The 22,890-nt window shown below is 43.1% G+C and overlaps 1 protein-coding gene across 2 annotated transcripts in view; it reads right to left on the bottom strand.

The window, feature by feature from the left end:
• LOC308283768 (ubiquitin carboxyl-terminal hydrolase 22) overlaps positions 1-22,890 on the bottom strand; it is a 59,525-nt gene that overhangs the window by 35,076 nt on the left and 1,559 nt on the right. The window lies entirely within an intron of this gene.

Genomic DNA, 22,890 nt, shown 5'->3' with positions numbered 1-22,890 from the left:
CAGGCAGACAAATGGTCAAAACGGGTCCTATGAAAACAGGTATAATGGGGTTTGCATTAAAGGGCGGGGCATTCATTCCCTATTTACATTGTTCCGAGTTGGCCAGGTCGCCAACTAGACGCTGGGCCGCCCGAAGGGCGGCCCAGCTTCTAGTTATTACTAATGCAATAAGACAAGATAAGTGATACATTTAGTGTTGTGAGCAAACGTTACGTTATCGAGGTTGCTGGAACGATTTTTTATCTTGCCAGCATGTCTCATAATGACGTTTTTCAGTTCACATAAAATCAAACCAGTTTAAGCTCATAAACTGGAGCTGACAAACCAGAAAACCTATAAAGTACCATGCATAGTAGTACATAAGGACCGCAGGAATACAAGCGTTGTAGATCGGCTATTTTCACTACTTCTTAAACATTTGTTTTCTAATTTATGGAATTTCTTTGATTTGTATGTGAAATTACATGAAATCTTTTTTTAATACAAATTTGAAAATGTTTTGAAATATTAAAAACAAAATGTAGGAAACAATTCAGGGACCCATAAAAATGTGTCTGCGACCCAGAAATGGGTCCCGATGCACTGTTTGGGAACCAGTGCTTTATATATATATACCAGTGCTATTATATATAATGCTTCACTATGAGCATTGCAGCTCCAATACCTAAAAATGTCTTCTAAATCCTAATAGTTTTCTGGAAAACATGTGTTTTTTTAAGATCTGTTTTTGGGCTTTTAGCATGTATTTGACCGTGGACTCCCGTCTCAAAATATTTTGTTCTAGGGACCCCCCAAGAAGCAAAGATGTGTTTGCTTGTTCACTTTACAAGAATATACTGTATATATTCAAAGATTTGCACAAATTATATATTTTTCAAAAATAGCATATTTACAAGCTCATAGCGCTGGCACAAGCTCATAGCGCAAGTTGGCACTCAGTCGAGGTGCCAACTTGTGCCTTGTTATTTATAACAGGGCGCACTTGTTGGTGGTGATGTCACCAAGAACGCTTCTCCCTCATTTGCTAAAGGCCCTGCCTTTGTAAAGTCGGCCGGAAGCAGACGTCCGGAAACAGACAGCAGCGAACACAGTACTTGCACGCTCTGCTGGCACAATAAATAAAGGTTAAAGAAGTGGTTACATGTCACAGATGCGTCCCCCGTCTTAATGGGTTAATGCATGCTATTCTTCCCAGTTCAGCTCTACACTTAACAGGTGCCCTGGAACAACCTAGGAGTCGCCAGTGCAGCGCTAGAACTCCCGCTACGACTGGCTTCCGGCCCGCAAACGCGGCCAACAGTGTTTATCTGGATGCCTGACCAAGCCAGGCACACAGGAGAATTTGGTGCCCAAATCTCTGTGGTGGTGGGCAGGAACTTTATCTCTGTGCCACCCGAGTGCTTGCCTAGAACCCTTCTTTCTGCTAACTACGAGTGTGTGAACAGGACATCTTATATCCCATAATTTTAATCAGTGCTCACACTGTTCATAATGAAATACTTCATGGGAGTTGTCAATCGGATTGATTTCATTCAGAATGAAAAGAAAATAGGCTCATGTCACCGTTTTCCATTTGTGTGCATAGAGTGCTGGGTAGACTCGTAAACCGCCTCCTCCTGGAGCCACATTCTATTTGCTCACCAGGAAGAGCAATTGAATCAGAATTGCAGGAAGAGGCAGGTTTACGAGGCTAAGTGCAAGGCAGGTTAATAGTCAGGGAAAATTAGCAGAATACCTGTCAAATCTGGGAATAAATTCCTTACCAAACAATGTCTTCACCAATGTGTTCCTAAAGGTGTCTAGTAACATATCTAACAAAGATTGAAATTCAACATCCCTGGCAAAATGTTTGATAGCTAGGGTAATTCTGGGTCTCATTCACTTACTATACACTGTACTATAAGGGGAAAAGAATCACTCACAAAAATATGCTTTAAGTGGGATGTGAGGGGTCTAACTAGGTGTTTTTAAATATTCTGAATTCATTGCAAGCATTTGTTTTGCACGAAAAACATTCCTTGGGCCAAAAGTGATGACTCATCACTAAACCATTGTTTTTTTTGCGTCTGATTTTGGCCCAAGGAATGTTTTTCGTGCAAAACAAATGCTTGCAATGGATTCAGAATAATTAAAAACACCTAGTTAGACCCCTCAAAGCTACTTAAAGCATATTTTTGGGAGTGATTTTTTCCCTTATAGTACAGTGTATAGTAAGTGAATAAGACCCAGAATTACCCTAGCTGTTAAATATTTTGCTAGTGATGTTGAATTTCAATCTTTGTTAGATATGTTACTAGACACCTTTACGAACACATTGGTGAAGAAATTGTTTGGTAAGGAATTTATTCCCAGGGTTTTATTAAAATTCCCTGACTATAAAAGGGAAGTGGTGGACAGTTAGGCATGGTTAGTTACCATGCCTCCAGATCAGACCCTTTTTATGTTTGACTGAATTTTTAAATTATGTTCAGGAGGTATATTCAAGCTAAAAAATAAATAAAAGGGGGAAGCTGAACGTTAAGCTTTCCTTGGCTCAATTGGTGTGTTGCAATGTTGTTTTTGACAGCAAATTTTGATTTAGTTTTAGTCATAGTCTTTTGAATAAAATGTCATTTATTTTTAGTCATAATTTAGTCACCAGTCACAAGTTTTAGTCGACTAAATATCATAAGATTTTAGGTAACTAAATCTACAGTTGATTTAGTCAACTAAAATGTATTTTGGCAGGCCTTGATGGCATCGTAATAACTGATTTTACACTTGGTTGTGTGCTGAAAATAGCAGATCTACAAGCTCACAGCACGCAACACCTGAGAGCAATCAAACATAAAATTACCCTCTTCTCCACTAGTCCCTCCCTAACGTTTTAGTCTAGTTTTTATTTTGTTGACGAAATAGTCAATATATTTAGTCTTAGTTTTAGTCATCACAGCTTATTTTTTATTTCGTTTTCGTCAGTGAAAAAAACGCAGTCGACAAACATTTTTCGTCATAGTTTTAGTCGACAAAATCAACACTGGTGTGTCGGTACTGAGGCAGTGGGCACTGTTGAACATCCAGTCAACATGTGAGAGACGGGGATTGTGGGAGAGCTCTCCCTCCACACAGTAAACTCCTCTGTGTTAAGAGTGGTCTACTCTAATCAAAGCCTATTGGGGGTGCAGGCCTGTCACGATGAGTCACCCAGTGGGCAGGAAGAGTGAGAGCAGGGGAGGAGAGGAGGTGTGGAGCAGTGTGAAAGAGACATGAAGTGGGAAAACCATAGCTAGCATTGCCAAATGTATCCATTTTCAATCCCTATTGTACTGGGTGAAAACTGAGTCAGTGCACACCATAAGGAAGACACACACACACACACACACACACACACACACACACACACACACACACACACACACACACACACACACACACACACACACACACACACACACACACACACACACACACACACACACACACACACACACACACACACACACACACACACACACGTTATGAACCCAACAACCCTGTACAAGCACTGTTTCTACCTATAGACATCTGGTGGCTAGGAATACAATGCCAGAATATAACACCACTGGGACAACAATGCTGGAGCCCTTTTGTTCGACTAACAGAAGAATTTCAGCCGCTCAGTTTCACTTCCTTCTCTCTGTAGATGACACATCGTGGCACAGAGGCGCTTTAGCTGGGGAACACACAACCAGGGATAAATTACGAGTCAGATCTGCAAGTGGCCTGTTGCAAAACCACAATAAGTGACTATGTGAAGAAATGAGGAGTAGGGACGAATTATATTTGAAGAAATGTAACCACTTGAACCATCACGTCCCTATTCTGTTATCTGTATTTTCGCAAAATTGATTTGGTGTAGAGGAAAGGTTTCTTAGCAACCGTTATTGCCGCGGCTGCTCAGTCCATACTGAGTGCATTGCAGATTCTGACATCAGTAGGTGGAGATCCCTGATATTCTGGCTATGCAAGTCAGATTCAAGTCAGGTTTACGTAGCATGTCTCCACTCTGCATATATGAAAAAAAATACCGTATAATTCCGAATATACCACGACTCTGATTATAATACGACCCCTATTTTTCAAATATCATTTTGGGGAAAAAAATGTATAAAGAAAAATAAATATTATAAAATTATCATAGAAAAACTCCTACAGAGATAACATTCTTCTGTATTGTATTGTGTTAACCACCAAAGTCAAATGCTATTCAATAACAACATTGTGTTTCTGGGTTGCTGCTATAGCACCACCCATAGGATGGAGTGCCGACTGGAGACGTTATTTTTGTGACACCATATTTCTTGGCCGCTTGGCAGTTGTTTGTTGACTCTGCCGCGTTGATAATCATTAATTTAAAGTTGGCATCATAACTTCGCCTCTGTTGTTTGCTTACTTGTCCAGCTTTAGAGCCACTTTGTTCAAGACGGTCGCATTGTTGTTGTTCCTCCATTTTAAATCACAGCTGACCGAGTACATGCGTGCACGTGTGTTCCCTGTTTTGATTCACTCGCCTACTGCGGTTACTTCAGTAATGCCGTACCGGTGCCATCTGCTGCCGCGGATGTTTAATTACAATGGAAAATGTCTAAGCGCCGAATATAAAACGACTCTCTATTTTGAGGATATGTTTATTAGAATAAAATATCGTGGTATATTCGGGCCAATACGGTAGCTCCACCTGGAAAGAATGCATCATTCTAGCAGCGATTAGGGTGTTTCTAGAAAGGGAAATAAGGCAGTTGTTCAATACTATGGTTACTTGACATGATACCATCGTGAATACAAAATGTGTGTGACATACATATCATATCTATCTGTCTAGCTATATATACAATTGAATAACTGGCCACGCCCACTTTGAGGCAATGGTAGTGGTAGTGTATCGGTAGGAATCGCCATTGATTGGCTAGGCTGCTCACGTGCCTACGGCTCACATGCTCACGTGAGCACAACACAAGTAGGCTAATAGTTAGCTAACAATTCATGCACTTAAGTATTTGTAGTCAATCACGGTAATGTCCACATTCCAGTACTTAAGAGACTGAGTTCCGTTGACATTTCCATAATTTGCGTGTCATGTACACCCCAAATAAACCGTATTTGCCAGTTACCTGCCGTCCCCTCCATCGAGGCAGCCCACATAATAGGGCGACCACACATAGGGTGACGCTGTTTAACACGCTGCACCACTCTTGACAATGTCGCAGTTTCTATTAGCGTCACACCGATTATTCTTGTTCACTAGCACACCATTCTTCACCACACAAAAACGGATATACGCAACTGTGTGTGTGTGTGTGGCTCAATTTCATAGATCCATTTCATCTAATAACAGGCCTTCATCAACTCATATTTCCATAAAGCACCAAATACTGACAATTCCCAAAAATGACACCATGAACACACAGATCATCATCCTGTTGTCCCCCGTACCTGAGGGATTTCTATTTGACAAATAATTATAGTATATAGGCTATATTCTACACTACTCAATATGCTGGTGACAGCGACTAGATTTAGGGCGGCAAACCTGCCCGAACCTCTACACTACACATTTACACACACACACACACACACACACACACACACACACACACACACACACACACACACACACACACACACACACACACACACACACACACACACACACACACACACACACACACACACACACACACACACACACAATATACAGGTCAAGACCACACGGTGCAGTAGACAGACACATGCTACTGTAAATAAACACAGCTCCACACAGGCTGTGTTTTGGCTGGGCTTTTGTTGGCCATGGGTGGATTGTGATGACAGTGCAGTAGAGGACATTCATAGCTGCAGACACTAAGCTTTGTTTTCATTTAAAATGACCTGTTAGCAAGCCAACCGTCTGTGTGTGTGTGTGTGTGTGTGTGTGTGTGTGTGTGTGTGTGTGTGTGTGTGTGTGTGTGTGTGTGTGTGTGTGTGTGTGTGTGTGTGTGTGTGTGTGTATGTGTGTCTGTCTGTCCAACCCTTTTTTGGGGTTGCCCTTTCAGGCCCTCTTAAGTCTAATTCATACTCGTTTGCACTGTTGCTCTCTTCGAAAATATCAGATTTTCAAGATAACAAGCTCAGAAGTTGGCTTGAAAATCTATTATTTCAGATGATCAATTGATAAAGCATAAATTGGGCTTTAGTCAATTTTTTCACCCCAAAGGAGAGATTCTGTTGTTTCTCCTGCAATGCACCAGGACGTCTGAATCAAAAACAAGTGGGCATGCCAATACCACGCCTTGCTCTTAAGCCTCCACCCCTTCTCCAGGGTAGGAAATCCATCTCTCCCCCGCTCTCCCTCTGGTTCCCATGCTCTCTATTCTTCCTCAATGTCAGCAGTCCTTCGTCTCCCCGCCCGGGGCTTTTAATGTACTATTAGATCACCTATTGATCAGCCCACTGGCTCAGATGACTGGAACAAGTGTCAGACAGGTAGCTAGCCAGCTATCGTGCTGATCTGGGCTGCTGCGTCTCCATCTGGGAATGCACTCATTGCCAAGCGGACCACGCCAGGCTCTCTCAGCCCAGGACAGAGGCCCACAGATATTCAAACAGGCTGATTGATGGTGGTAGAGGTCCTGACTGAGTGAGGACACTTGGTTATAGATCTCATATAAGGAATCGAAGATCAGATCGTTTTACAGGATGGGTCCGATAGATCTGCAAATGGGTCCGATGACGATGAAGGAAGTGATCATATTGCATCCCATGTTTCGCCCGGCCCAATACTCTGTTTGACTAGCAAGCGAGAAGACCAGACTTAACCTTGTTGGTTTGGTTTGTCACCTCCACTGGCATTCTATCAGTCTTTTCTCAAGGATCCCTCCTCTGCTCTGCATTCAGACTGATGCATTCATATTCAGACAGAGCTGAATGGTGATGTGCAGGGCATGATTAAGGAGTAGAGAATCCATGGTGGTGGTGAGGGTAATGATGATGATGACATGGACAGCGCACTACAGCTGCTGCAAAGGACCGACGGTAAACTGAAAGCAGAGTCAATGCAGAGACAAAGAGCTCAGCTTATTGGCCTACGAGAGCAGTGACTCACTGGGCCACCTCACATGCTATAAGCCACGGCTCGTTCAGATCTGAGCCTCACATGTAGTGTGTGCACTGTGCACACACTTTGTCCTAGTAGGGATGGGGGCGGGTACACAAAGAATAGACTACTATACAATTTGTTTAAGACTAATTGACCGAAAATTAAAAATTACTCGTATATATATATTTTTGTGTTTTTGTCTTTGCTGTGTCTGCCTTTGTCTTATGTGTAGGTGTTTTTTAGTTATTTGTCAAGAAAAGAGACACTGGGATCAAATGCTGATGCAAATCCAAGTACCGTATATTGTATGTATCCAGCTGTACCCAAATAAGTGTGTATGTATCCCTATTCTTAATTTATGACCAGCATACTTGCCTGTAAAATCACAGGTAGGACTGGGTGATATGACTTAAAATCAATATCACTGTTATTTCAAACGTTTGCCTTGATTACGATTAATACATGATTAACAAATGCTCTACTAGAAAAGTCTGCTCCTAGGTAGGGATGAGAATCGAGAACCGGTTCTTGTTGAGAACCGGTTCCCGGTGGATCAATTCCTTGGAATCGTTAAAGTCCTTAATGATTCCGCTATTGATGTCGTTGTACATGCGCTATGACGTCACAAGCGCGATACGCTGCCTTGTTTTGATTAGACCCGCTTTTCTTTCAACGTGTCATCTAGGCAGAGGCGTTCTAACGTCTGGCTGTATTTCACGAGAATGTGCATGTTAATGCCACACTGTCATTGGCTGCACCGTTCTGTGCCCGAGCTAGAGTGCCCTAAAAGTTTGTTTTGCAAGCCACCTGTATGCACGATCTGACTGCCGTCATTCAAACGAGGCGCCGCTGCTGTCCAATGTGCTCTATGTTTGCTAAATGCTGCCCTATAAATCACATGTGCAGAAAGAAAAGCCTGTAAATCCTTTGTTCCAAACTATAGAAGACGCACACAAGAAAGCAGCCGACATTGATCAGCAATTTTCACTATTTTTGTATGCCACATGTAGGACAAAGTATAATACAGGGTTACGTGGTTAAAAAAGGGGGAAGAAAAGCTTCTTGATTATTCAATTAACCTGCATGAACAAGATTAAGAGTTATTGGTTCTAAATATAAGAGTTATTGGTTCTAAATATCAGTTTCTACATCTAACTCTAATCACAGGGACACACAGACATTTCAACTCACACAGAGGTTGTGGGCACGCTGCTGGTTAACAACATCCCATCTATATTTAATAGGAACAGGGCCGGGCGAGGCAGATGCTCTTCTACCCAGACAGTACACACTAGGGATGGGACGATATCAAAATTTCATATCACGATTATTGTGATGATATTATCGCGATAATCTAAATCCATTATCCTGGGGCGGAAGATTTGCAGAAAAACAACGCATGGCAATGCAACGCGTTGTGAGCTTGTAGATCGGCTATTTTTTGGCAAAGACATTTGATACAGAGTGAAAAAAGACTGTAATAAGTACCTATATTATAAGTGGTACTGGATATGCAGCTCTGCAAATAAAAGGTGAATCAATCCCAGTGCATGACGGAGGACGATATCACAATAAATTAAATCTCCACGATACGATTATCGTGAGTGTTTTTTATCACGATAAACGATAATATCGCTTATCGTCCCATCCTTAGTACACACTGACCCCAGCCCATTGGGGCATTGGGTGAATGATGACACCCCTCCAACCGCCCCCCACCCACGCACACACGCACACACACACGCACACACACACACAACCACCGCCACCCTCCTCTCATTTCCTCCTGATTCCTCCCTGAAGACCCTGATGCTTGTCCGTCTGTCCGGTCATCCATAGTCTCACTGTCTGAGCAAGCCCTGACAAGACACCCTAAAGACGGTTAGCTTTCTGGGCTCTTCAGATCTCCTCCCTCCATCAACTCCCATCTATACAGATCTCAGACGGCAGACAAACACATGACATGTAGTCTATATACGGTATTCAGATTCCGACCTTGTCCCAGTGATGTGTGGGCAAGGGAAGGGATGCGGGGGTGTGGAGCGTGTAACGTGACCCCATACTGTCACGGCAGAGTGCTATGATGACCCCATGAGCTGCACTAGAGCGTGTGCCTCAGCCGGTGGGATTTAGCCCCACACACACAGACACACACACACAATCTCTAGGAATGGAGATAAAAGAGAATAGAATGTGCATGGAGAGGATCTACGCAGAGATGCTCAGAGAGCTTTGATGCTGTGATCAAATGAGGTGCTTGATGCTCCTTAGGAGAGAGGAACATCTGAGGAAAAACAGTCATTAGAGACACGTTGGGCTTCTTCACAAATTCTACAGATCAGAGGCCCATGGCATAAGCAAAGCAGAGAGCAAAAGAAGAGCAAAATGGCTTCAATGTGAATATGGTGAATTAAGACCATTTGACCATGTTTACATTGTGGCCATTTTGCTCATACTAGGTGGGTGGGTATGAGCTAAGAGCAAAATGAGCATCAAATTAATATGTTGAATGCAAAGCAAAGATAAAGCACACACTTGATAACGGTCACAAAGAATCATGTGTGTGAATAGTACAGAGAGCCCGAGATACCTAGTTGTGTCTTAAGTGTTGACATATTCAGTCTGCCTGCACACAGATAGACAGGCACACTGCTATGGTTTGTGTTGTGTGAAGGGTCGTGCTACACAGTATTAAGTGAGGGACAATAACATCAACCTGCCATAATTGTTAATTATTAGATTTCTAACTTCAAAACACTATGTCCTGCCATATCGACATCTGTGACCTCCCCTTCAGAGAACAGGAACTCTGCCCGCACTGAGCCAATGTGGCCGTGACCAGGACTGTTTTTCCCGGCAAAATTACGTCATCTTCATCCTTCCGTATACGTGTCTCCCAGATCATACACAACCAGCCAATCACAGCGCGGATCATACACTGCCGGCCAATCACAGCGCGTCTTGCCGTCTTCTCAGGAAGTATCTTGCCTCAACATAACAACAGCATTTACTCTGGTGAAGGCTGGGTGAAGGAGTCCGTAACTCCCGAACGCCTGATCGGAGAGGGATGCGGGACGTCTCTACAGATGCGTCTCGGCGAGGCGAGGCGGACGCGGTGGACTGGAGGCCTGGTCCGCGGCAAAAAACGCAGACGGGACCGTGGTTTGCTATACCGCTACTGACCACTAGCTGAGCAACTTATAGCTTTAAGTCAATCAATATAGCGAATATTTTGGATTGTTTTTCTAATCAACTGAGCAACTATTGGAGATAATATATCTTGCCAAATATTAGCATCATAACAAGGTAACAACCCTAACCGCTACCAAAGTTTAGCGTTTTAATGATTTAGACAAAATGTAAAAGATTTAAAGAAGGGTGACAGGGTCTGTTTTGGAAAATCCAATCGGAGCATTTTTCGCTGTTTGTTTCATGACGAACAAGCTCGTCTGTGTCTTTCGTCTCTGTCAATGTGCCGTGGAGAGTCGCCGGATGATGTTACACACTCTCAGAGCTGGTGACCGCATCGCCGGTGTGAGTCGTTGCATGGGTGATGTTACACAGACTTTGTTGGGTTGACTTGCTCCTTCAATATAATGATTTCTTTTTTTTAATGGTCATCATTAACCATTAGTGTTTACCGATAACCAATTTCTTAACGGTTAAACGGTAAGGGTTAACTGTTGGCTATCCCTAAAGCAATTAACAGGTCTATGCACAATGTATTGCTGCTGCTGTATGACAATGGTGTGGTTCAAGAGACCCATGAGTCTGAAGCACGTCCACTAGAGCACTGTTTCCTAAACAGTGGGTTGGGACCCTTTTGTGGGTCACGGACCAATTTTCTTTTTAAATGAAACAAATGTAAAATAATTGTATACATTTTATGAATTAAAAAAAATATATACAATTATGTAGAAGTGTTTTAAATAGCTGATGATACATAGATCTGCACTAGTTTGGGTCCCGAGCAAAACGGTTAATCTCTTTTTGGGTCTCAACCTGAAAGGTTTGGGAACCACTGCGCTAGAGGCGCTAGAGGACTTAGTTGTGACATCACTGTTGAATCCTTGGTATCATTGTTCTAGTGGGCATGTCACTCAACACCACCAAACCTACATTTATCCAATTCACCAGTGGGCGGAATTAAAGAGCAGCACGGCGCATTCACAAGGACTAGGAGGAGAAGAATGCAGCAAAACGAAAACAAGCATAAGCCCTGACAACAAACAAGTAGGGAGAGGGGGCAGCAAGCATATCATTTATTGTGTGTGTACACACAGTAGGGATGGGACGATATGAAAATTTCATTTCACGATTATTTTGACAAAATAAATCGCGATTTACGATATTATCGCGATAATCAAAATCCATTATCCTGGAGTGGACCATTTGGCAAAAAATAGCAGATCTACAAGCTCACAACGCATTGCAACACGTTGTGAGCTTGTAGATCGGCTATTTTTTGGCAAAGACATTTGATAGAGAGTGAAAAAAAGACGTATATTAATAGTGCCTTTTACCAATTATAGAGGGTGTAAGTGGTACTGGATATGCAGCTCGGCAAATAAAAAGTGAATCGTTCCCAGTGCATGACGGAGGACAGTATCACGATAAATTAAATCTCCACGATACGATTATCGTGAGTGTTTTTTATCACGATAAACGATAATATTGCGTATCGTCCCATCCCTAGTACACACAGATGGTTAACAGTCCCACTTTGGGCACAACAAAAGGCTGCATGATCACTTTTCAAGTCTCACGGCTACCAGATGCCCTCAACCAAGGCCTCTCCAATGAACAAACAAACACACAAACACGCACACACACACACACATACGCACACACACACACGCGTGCACACACAGAATAGATGGGACAACTGACAAGAATATGCTCCATCCTATCCCCTTGGGGCCAAATCTCATGGCCTATCAGATCACATGCAGGCCACTTGTTTATCCCCATGACACCCATCAGTGACAGTGTCCACAGAAAATCAATGCAAATTAGCCACAGGGAAATTTATAAGCACCAACTATAGGTAGATTGGCTATTAGTGCAGCAAGGGGCCCATAACACTAGAGCTAGGCCTAATGAATTCTCGGAATAGGGTGAAAAGCAATGATATTCACCTTCTTTTTTCACAGGGGTAGAAAAAGCTAGCAAGATCGCCGCTTAAGCCTTAGGTTTGAACAATGGGGAATAATTGAGTGTCCACACTATAAGTGATTGATTGCCTCTTGGTTTTGGGCCTTGTTCGCCCCTGGAGAGTGATTGACATCTCATTAGCCAGATGGTAGAACTAAAGGAGGGCTGGACTGGAGAATAGTACGATTGGCTGGCTGCACTGCTGTGACTAGCATGCCATGCAGGCAGCGGTGATGTCTGCCCAGGGCCTTAGGACAGACACATTTTAAGTCCTCCTGAAACTTGAACAGTAGTGGAGGGCAAAACCGTTCATTTCAGTGAACGAATCATTTCGTTCATCTTCACGGCAATGATCCGTTCAAATGATTCGTTCGCGTTCACCGCTCAGTAGCACGATCGTCCCATGAAAAACACTATCACAGGAGCATCTTTATTACGTCGCACGTACAGCACACCCTCCCGTCCCGTGTGCCGGTGGGTATGAACAAAAGCGTGAACGTAACAATTTAAGAAAATGAACGAATCGTTCATGATTCATTTTTGTGATTCGTTCTTATGAAAGAATCACTCATGAACGACACATCACTATTGAACAGACAACACTGGAGAGATGGCTTGAGAGATTGTGGTTGGGGAGGGGGGTAATGCTAGTGAGTGAGGGTGTGAACTTGTCCAATCAGGATAAGCTTGAGTGTGCACTGTCAGACAGGCAGACTTATCCTTAACATCAATCTCACAGACTCACACATGCCTGAATTAAACATCCGAATGAACATATCTCTGGACACATCTCCCCACAATCCCATCTCCTTACAAAACAAGAGAAGCTCATTTCACCAGGGTGTACATCCTTGACTTGTGACATCACCACTGAATGTTGGAGATGGGGCATATTTTGCTTTTCCAACATTTATTACAGATTTATTTTTTACGAGAATACCAAAATCGAAAATAAGCTGTTTTTCACATTATGTGAATTTCCAGGATTTTAAATGGTCTGTTGTTCAGCCATGTTGACCCCAGAGCTTTCTCCTTTATTGTCCTCAACACCAAATCTCTTTGCCGAAATTAGCCAATCTACAAGCTCACAACGCCTGGGTTAAAAAAAAAGATCAAGCAGCGAGTGTTTCTACGTCATTGTCTCCACCAGCCAAAGGCATGGGGGAGAGTATGTTTTCCCCTCCGTCCGTCCGTCCGTGCGTGCGTCCGTCCGTCCGTCCGTCCGTGCGTCCGTCCGTCCGTCCGTGCGTCCTCGCAGTTTGTGAGCACCTGATCTCAGTCGCCGTTGGCCCGGTCGCTGCCAAAGTGAGCACACACATTCCCTGGATGCCAATCTAGAACCTCTGCCCTACATTTTTCAAATGGGCCTTTTCTAGCGCCACCTAGTGGCCGATGCTCGCAAAACACATTTCTGTGCACTACTCTTACAGATTTTGTCCAAAAATCCTACAAATCGGTAGGCAGTATCTCGACAGTCATGTGATCGACACGGATCTATCCGAATTTGCATATTCCATCCTGATTGGCTAAAATTGACTTCCAAAGTTTATAGGATTTGGCCGTTTTGAAAATAATGCCTCAAATCCCAAACGCAAAGTGCAATTATCATGAAATCGCGCACACACGTTCCCACTAGGTCGAGGAAGAAATGCCACTGCATTTTTTTTAAATCAGCCTCATGGTGGCGCTATAACAGGCCGATTCGTGGTTTTACCCATAACTCCACCGATCAGTTTCAAACTTTGTAAGCGCACTCCCTAGAGGCTAAGGATAAACCTTTGCCCTGCATTTTTCACATCAGCCTTTTATAGCGCCACCTTTGGGCCGACTTATGTAAAACACATTTTTGGATATTACTCCTTGAGATTTTATCCAAAAAATCACACAAATCGGTACACAGTATCTCTATAGTCATGTGATCAAGTCCGATCCGTCTGATATTTCATATTCCATCCTGATTGCCTAATATTAGCTTCCAAAGTTTGCAGGATTGCTCCGTTTTTTAACAAAATGCCTCAAATCATCAACGCAGCTTGCGATTACTGTGAAATTTGCCACACATATTTCCACTAGATCAAGGAACAAATGCTACCTTTTTCACATTGGCCTGGTATAGCGCCACCAGCAGGTAGACTTTAGCAAAACACATTTTTGGAACAATGCTTCAAATCATGCATGCAGCGTCCGATTGCCATGAAAGATCTAAGGTGAAGAACATATGCCACCCTTTTTACATTGGCCTATTATACAGTAGCACCACCAGGACGCACAGCCTGGTGGAGACCTGTGCTCGGAAGAGCACTGCTTCTAGTTATGTTTGATTTGTGCCAATATCCTATCTCCTTCACTAGTGCCGCTCCCCAGTAATAGAAGACCTCTACAGCATGGCTGTCAGACAAAGCCCTGGGCCTGTGCCAAACAGCACTTTCCCCCAAAAATGTCTACTCTCCTTTCGGCTTCGCTGATCTGAAAGGACGGGACACGTAAAAGCAGCACCATGGCGGATCACATCCTGTATGGCCAGCAGTGTAATCAGAGGAATGTCAAGTGCATTTCACCACCATTCTGTGTCATTAAATACGCAGTTAGGAGAGATATGAGGCCTGGGAATTCCAAACAAGCACACACACAAACTAGAAGCAGTGCTCTTCCGAGCACAGGTCTCCACCAGGCCACACAAATTGCCCTGTTATAGCGCCACCATGAGGGCCATTTGAAAGATTTGGAGCAGAGGTTCTGAATTGGCATCCAGGGAGTGTGTGTGCTCATTTTGGGATCGACCGGGCCAACGGCGCCGGAGATTAGCTGTACACAAACTCGGAGGACGAACGGGCCTGTTATAGCGCCACCATGAGGGCCATTTGAGAAATTTGGGGCAGAGGTTCTAGATTGCCATCCAGGGAGTGTGTGTGCTCACTTTGGCAGCGTCCGGGCCAACGGCGACTGAGATTAGCTGCTCACAAACTGCGAGGACGCACGCACGGACGGACGCACGGACGGAAAGACGGACGGACACACGGACGGACGGAGGGGAAAACATACTCTCCCCCATGCCTTCGGCTGGTGGAGACAACAATGCTACAGAGTTGGCCATGGGACAGAGAGGTTCGGTTATGGGATGCAGCTATCATGTGAGAGAGAGTGCAAGGAGATTGTATGTACACAAACATCCTCAGCATTAATTTAGGGTGCAGTTGTGTCGGTTAAATGAATACTGAGGATTTTCCTGTGTGGACCCCCCCCCTTTTTTTTTACCCTGAGTCACTGGGGGCTGACTGGCTGAGTCACGCTGACAGATAGCCCGAGAGCCACATCAGACAGCGCCTGAGAATGAGTGAGAAGGAGAAGGGCAGGAGTTGGTGGGGGAACGAGGCCTGGCTGTGGGCCAGAAGCCAACACCTGACATCACCCAACCCACTGTGTGTTGGGGGGGGGGGGGGGGGGGGGGGGGGATTAAATATGTGGCCATGTAGTATGCATCACATGGGAACTTACAATGCTATTTGAATGACGATAAAATAAAACTATTATATTATAATAGTGTGAATCCCACGATAGGGCTGTCCCAATTATTACATAATCGACTAATCGTGATTATTTGACATTATCGCAATTATTTTGTCATAATCGTCATAATCGTGAATGTTGAAAAATGTCCGAAATAGTGGAAATAGCAGATCTACAAGCTCGATGCGACGCGTTGTGAGCTTGTAGATCGGCTATTTCCACTATCAAAGTTATTTTTTAAGTAGTAAGTTTTGTCAAATATGTCAGTAATTTATTTTAGTATTTAGGTTGTGTCATATCTGCCATGTGCAATTTCAAAGCCTAAAAGCCAAACAGAAATGTAATTATCAAGACAAAAACACAATTAAATCGTTAATCGCCAATTATTTGAGTGACAATTAATCGTCCTGTAAAATGTCATATCGTGACAGCCCTATCCCACGATGCCTTCTGTGCGTAATTAGGAAAGATTTCATAGACAAGGAACATAAAACAAGTTATTGCTGCTAAATTGTGGATGTCATACCGTTAATTTACATACATGTTAATTTATTTGTATATTCAAGTTATTTTATCTGCCCTGTGCAATCTTTGTTTACAAAGCCTAAAGTGAAAACAAATGTCCTCTTTTAGATGTTCCAATGATCAATGTCAAAAACACCATTAAAATTGTTTACCGCAATTATGTGTGTGTGAAATGTAAGTGAAATTTCATGATCGTGGCAGCCCTAGAGAAGTAGTGTGGTCTGTGTAAATGAGGCTGGATTGGAGATGATGAAGGGAATATTAGGAGTGTGGTGAGGAGGTTGGATGGATGGATGGAGGAATCTGGATGCTTCAAACGTATGCTGATGAGTCAGGGGGCAGGCCTGTGAAGTGATGCGATGGAGAACAATCTTGACGGCGATTTGCTCACTGCACAGGGATCAGGTGCCCTCTCTCTCTCTCTCCGGGATGGGGCGTGTCTGAACTGTGTGCACGTGTGTGGATGGGGCCAGGGGTTGTGGGAGAACAGGAGGGAGAGGCATATGAATGAGCCAAATGATGGGAGGGAGGCAAACAACTGTTATGCTTGACAGTAAATGCATATTATGTCGACCTCCTCCCACATTCTTAACAGCAGTCTACATTCGGTCTCTCGCTCTTATTGCCCATCTTCCCGTTCTTTCTCAAAACAAAGCTGTCTGTTTTATTGTGTGGTGTTGGTGGTGATAGTTCCTGTGATCATATAAGATGGTTTATCCAAAACTAGAAACAGAAAAAAAAGGCAATTCAGTCGCCTCTCTAATCACGACCCGCTCATATTTAATCAAAGTGACAGTGAATTCTTCAAAGAAGCCGTGGTTGTAAAACATCCCACCACACACACACCCCTTCATCTCATCCAATTTTCACTCATTGTAGGATAATGGCTCTGAGTTAACTGCCAGGAACACTCCCTGACGGTGCCAGTGTTTTGGTAGTAGTGGCACCTCCTCATGGGAGGGGGGGGGGGGGGGGGGGGGGGGGGTTCCGGCACAAGGGGAGTGCATCCAGACAAAAACGGAAGGAGACCACGCAAAGTAAATAACCATGACCACTGTGAATATTCACTCCATCTCTGCGCCTCCTTAACCATTCATAAGCTATAAATTATGAATAGAACTGGGGTTGGAAGAAGAGCACAGAGGAATTAACTGAACCGTGGAAAACCAGGGCAGCCTTCCAACGGTCCACGTGCCTCTGCACTGGCAAGGTCTGCTGTGCACTCTGCTTAAGTGGCACTGGCCAATCTCATGCAACATGAACCTCAATTAAGAAAGAAAACATCAGGAAACAGTTCAGACAAGAAGACAAACTCCCACTCATTTGTCTCATGAGTCAGTGTGTGCACACACACACACACACACACTCAAGTGAGAGTTGTATCGTGGGGGAAGTAGTTCAGAACTTTGCTTCCTCCTCATGTGATTTATTTTACATGAGAGTATCTGCAACAAACAAAAAAACTACATGGTGATAAGTACAGTCAGCATCCGTCTCTCAAACCCCTCTGGCTACGAGGTATGGCCAATCAACATCCCTCCGTTAACTGCCAGCCCTTCACACCAGGCACACCTCTGCACAGAGAACGGGACATAATGAGACGGAGAGGCAGGGAAAGAAGCAGGCGGGATCGTATTAGAGTAATTAGCCTACCATTTCACACTCATTAGCACGGCCAAGGACAGAACAGTATCATCTATTTGTTTTTCCTCACCATCTCACTTAATAGGCCATCTTTTATGCACTGCTCAATTTGCTTTAATTGTTCTGTCCAGTGTCCACAGGGCATTCTGGGACCGTACATCCAACAAATAGCAACGGGTTTGTGTACACAAAAAAACAGTAATGGCGCCAACTAGAGGCATGAAGCAACATTAGCACGTTTTTTTGTAGAGACAAATTGATACGATCTCATGCTGTAATATGAAATCTCAAATCAGACCAGCATGCCAAAAAAAGAAAGGAAAATAAATATCCTCATTCAGCTGCAGTGCAGCTAAATAACCTAGGGATAGGAGATATGCTAAGCCATACTGGCCTGTGTTGTCATGACTACAAATTCATACAAATCTGGTATTTATTCCACCGTTTGTTTCCCCACCTGGGATTTTGGACCACGCATGCAGAGCAGGTGACAGATTTCTCTTTTTTTTTCAGTGATGCTCCTGCACATCGACTGGGAATTTATTTTTGCTGGAGGCAGCAAGGATGACAGCTTGCAGGGAGATTGTTGAGGAGGATAGACTAGAGAAAGCGAAAAGGAAATGAGGGAGATGGAGGGGAAAAACTGAGGCAAAAGAGGGACAGAAGTGGGAGATAAAAATGTAAAAAGAGATAGTCTAACGTGAAGCCAGAAATAAGATTTACAGTACTTCTCTAAATGAAAATAGGTCTCATTTTCTCCCATCAGTGTCTGTCTGCTACGTGTTCTCATTTGAAGTGTTAAAACCACTACCATGACAAAAATAGGCCTAAATGACAAACATTCAGTGATCTGCCATGATCAGCTTTACCTTTATCTGTCATGCTGCCAACAATGACAATGAACACTGAACAGCCCAGGCATTGCCACCAAGGCTTGCCCACCTGCCCCCGGCAGGTAAATAAAGGTTTTGGGCAAGTGAAGTTTGCTTTCAGGTTGCCTGGCCGGGCAAGTGCTCATTTGAGAGGGGCGCAACCGTCTATGAACACAAGATATCTGTCTATTAGTGTCTAAACATCTGAACGTGACCAGCGCGCTCTGCCTTCTGGTCTGTAGAATGTAAAATAAGAGCACTCTTTACCTATTATGTGCTGTTTTTACTGTTGCTACTATAGTGTGAAACCCTAGATAGACACATTCAATCATAGCTACGTAGGTATTCTATTCGGTATTTGGAGGCATTGAGGTATGATTTATTTATATTTTGATGCAGAGCCCCAGAAAGTAAAGAAATAAATGTTAAATTGAGCTGTAATTAAAATCTTACCTGTCATTTTATAATGGACAATTTACTTTTCGAGCAAGTGGGCATGACCTTTGGGCAAGTAGTCTTTTTCAAGGTGAATCTTCAGATACAGGGTAATGTAAAGCTTTTGAGCCATAACATCATTTAGCCTAGTATTATAGTGAGGACACACCGTACAATATCATCTTAGTGATATCAACAAAATGTCCACATTGTGGAAAAAAGGTTTCTCTAAGTGTCTCAAAGGCTGGGGCATGCTGTTAGGTGAGCGGCTAGTGAATCGAGTCAACCAAATTTGCAACGTCCAGGCTCAATCCATTCTGGAGAACTATGCTACATGGCCTTCCCCTGATCTCCGACAGTTCCCCGTTTCTCTGCTCTATGCTATATAAATAGCGCAAAAAATGTTTGTCTAAAACAAAATCACACACACTATAGGGAATCGGGATAAGGGAATGTCATCGTTTGTGTTAACAGTACCTCTTAACAGGTTTCATACATTGAAGCACAGGGGATGAACAAATAGTTGGAGATAGTAGCAGCTCCCTATAGAGAATTCCCAACCCACGTTGTCCTCTTCTACCAGGTCAAGAAGACATACTTGGGCTGACGTAGGTCGTAATCTCATCACACAGCTTGACAGGTAGACTCAATTCAACTCACAGTCAGACATGGTGGATAATGAAGGTTTTCGCCACTGCACAGTGTGACGTGTAATGAACGTTATGTGACTGCCAAAATCATGCAGTCTGCAGTCAGTGTGTGTTGAACTTATGTGCATCAGGTCAGTGCTTAATGAAAATATGTTTTCTACAGTAGTAAGTATGAAAAACCCAATTGGTCATTGCCTATCATTCTCTCCGTCAGTGATTTGCACACTGACACAACCCAGAGTAGAACAGTTAGCCACAAAACTCAACGGGTACAAGATAGCTGTTAAAGAATTCTGGGTACATTAATACACCTTTTGAATGTGGCTTGTTAGTCACTTGAACCAGTGCTGTATCATGTATTGTCAGCTAATCACAGTTCTTTTTGTGGAGTGACAGTGTGCAGGGGGGAAAAAATACATTTTGCACAGATGTAGATCTATGTCAGTGTGCCAGCCAGCCCTTGCAATATGATCCATGATAATTATAATTATGAACCAAAACAGACAAAGACATTTAAATAATGTCATACTTGGTGGTAATTAAAATAACAACTAGGTCAGATCACTATTAAATACATGCTGTTATTACACTAGAGCAATACAATGACGGCAAGGATAGCTGGGCCTCAACAGCAAAAGATTTGTATGAGGCTTTTTCACATGCATGGGCCACAAGTGCGTTGAAATGCTGGGATGCTCTGCTCTCTCTCTTCCTGAAAGCAACAAGGCTTGGGGATTATGTTAGTTAGGAAGCCTGGGGGCTTGGTGTTCATGCAGCATGCCATGAGGTAGGTGAGGCACAGACAGGAAAGGAGGCAGCGAAGAAACATCCCCAAACTAAACCCTGACTGTTAATTTATTAAATTGTGTTGCCAAACACATTTTAACTAGGGATGGTCCGATCAGGTTTTTTGGAACCGATCACCGAGCACCGATCACAAAAGTTTGATCACCCGATACCGATCAATCACCGATCCGATCAAGTTATTATTTATATTTTCTAAATGTTAATGTTTTAACTTTAATTAATTAATTCACTCATGAATTCATTTATATATTTGCCTTATAGTTATTTACCAGCATTACTATGTATTTATTATCATAGCAGTAACTAATTATTCCTTCAGCACTGTGGAAATCAATACCCCAATGGCCTCAAGTGGGCATACTGAACGGCTGGTTGATCGGATGCACCATCGGTGAATTTACCTTTTGATCTAAACCACCGATTATCGCCGATCACGCTTTGATCGGCCCGATCCGATCCATTGCCGATTGATCGGTAACATCTCTAATTTTAACGTTATAGGACATATGGAATGTACCCTTATAACAAAAACATGTTTGACATAATTTCACAACGTCAACATTTTTCAGAGAAATACACCAAAGACATCCCCACAATGGGATAGGTACATTTTAACCTCCAAGTTAAATTCACAAGTTATTGTTTTGCCGTGTACCATATTACAGCCATGTTCCTTCAAAAGCTTTAACGAGAAATAATCCTTGGGTAGAGGTCGGACTCTTCCAATGTAGTCAGTAATGGATAATAATGTGTGCCAGGATGGAAACAAAAGACATTGTCACTTGAATTTAAGCGTATTTCATTATTCTACCACCCCGGGAATTGTGAATGAATGCCATGTCAGCCTGACCTACAGAACATTGTTTCATTTGTCCAGGATGGAGTGGGACATACTGAAACCATCCATATGCTTAAGGGAGTTTCCCCATCACCAATCCAGAAATTAACATGAAACCAAAAGGGAAACAAAGTTGTGGGGACAGGGATATGATAATAAGAACATGAGGATGATCTGACCTTGAGCCAAGACAATGATCACCCTTATTCAGGTTACAATGAAAGAGACCTTCAAATCTTTGTCACATGCTGATGAATTTGCCTACCTCTATTGCTTTGTACTGTTTGCATAACAGATGGCTACAAAGTTCCACGAATCAAGACGACAAACAAGACAGCAGTGTTTGGTTGGGGCAGAAACAGTGCTGAAACAGTGAGTCTTTCAAACAGACCACAGTCCAGAAGAGACTAGGGACAATGAACCCGAATTCCTCTCACTAGCCACACGGTAATACAAAGACAGAAAGGAAGTATGTCCCTGATTCAACTGGCCAAGCTCAGCAGTGAGAGACAAAAGCTAATAGCTTGTTGGACTATGTGAGAATAGAGGACAGAAGCATGTTGAAACAGAAATGTCTAAAAGGTCCTCAACAGTGAAAACTACATATGGTGGTGCAGCATACTCTAATACAGGAATTTTAATGCAGAAAAGATGGGATTGCATATTTGATCCATTTCAGTTTTCTGATTTCTGTCTTCAATCTACCTGGCTAGAATAAACAGAGGGCTTAGTCTATTATACAGGAGGCGTGGGCATGTGGTATTGTTGGATTTTCTGAGCCATTCTCTGCACTGGGCTCCTGGGCTTGTTAAAGCTGCTGTAGACTTGGCCAGTTGGTTACCTCTGGGAGAGATGTTCCCATTGAGCACACAGCAGGCTTCAAAGGATGAGTGCGTTAATTACTTTAGAAAGAGGAGACTCAGAGACAATGGGGCAAAAAGCAATGTTAATCATGATGATTGTACAGAGGAAGAGGGCACGCATTCAGTTAAATGCCAAGCCTTGTCACCGAAATGCAGAGCACAAAAAACTAAATAAGGTCATTGACCATCCTGCCTGAGCTATTTGCTTTCATGAACGGCCAACACACACTGTGTGGTCAAGTACACACTACATACTGGGCATACTGTATACAATAACAATTGCTCCTCATTCCCATCCATTTTGCCGGCTGTAACAATCAAACACATCAGAGACAAGAACAGGACCTGTTAGTTCCACTAAAAATGAAATATCTAGAACTTAAACTAATGAATACAATGGAGCTGAGGAACACAAAGTGGAAGAGCAAGAGGGGAGGAAGCAAGCTGCTATTTGGTATACTTATCCATACTCTACTTATATCAGTGCAAGGATGGAATTGGA

The sequence above is a fragment of the Nannobrachium achirus genome (genome assembly GCF_963921795.1).
Source record: "Nannobrachium achirus genome assembly, chromosome: 4".
NCBI lineage: Eukaryota > Metazoa > Chordata > Actinopteri > Myctophiformes > Myctophidae > Nannobrachium > Nannobrachium achirus.
The sequence above is the reverse complement of the archived record's forward strand: the minus strand, read 5'-3'. Positions and strand labels throughout refer to the sequence as shown.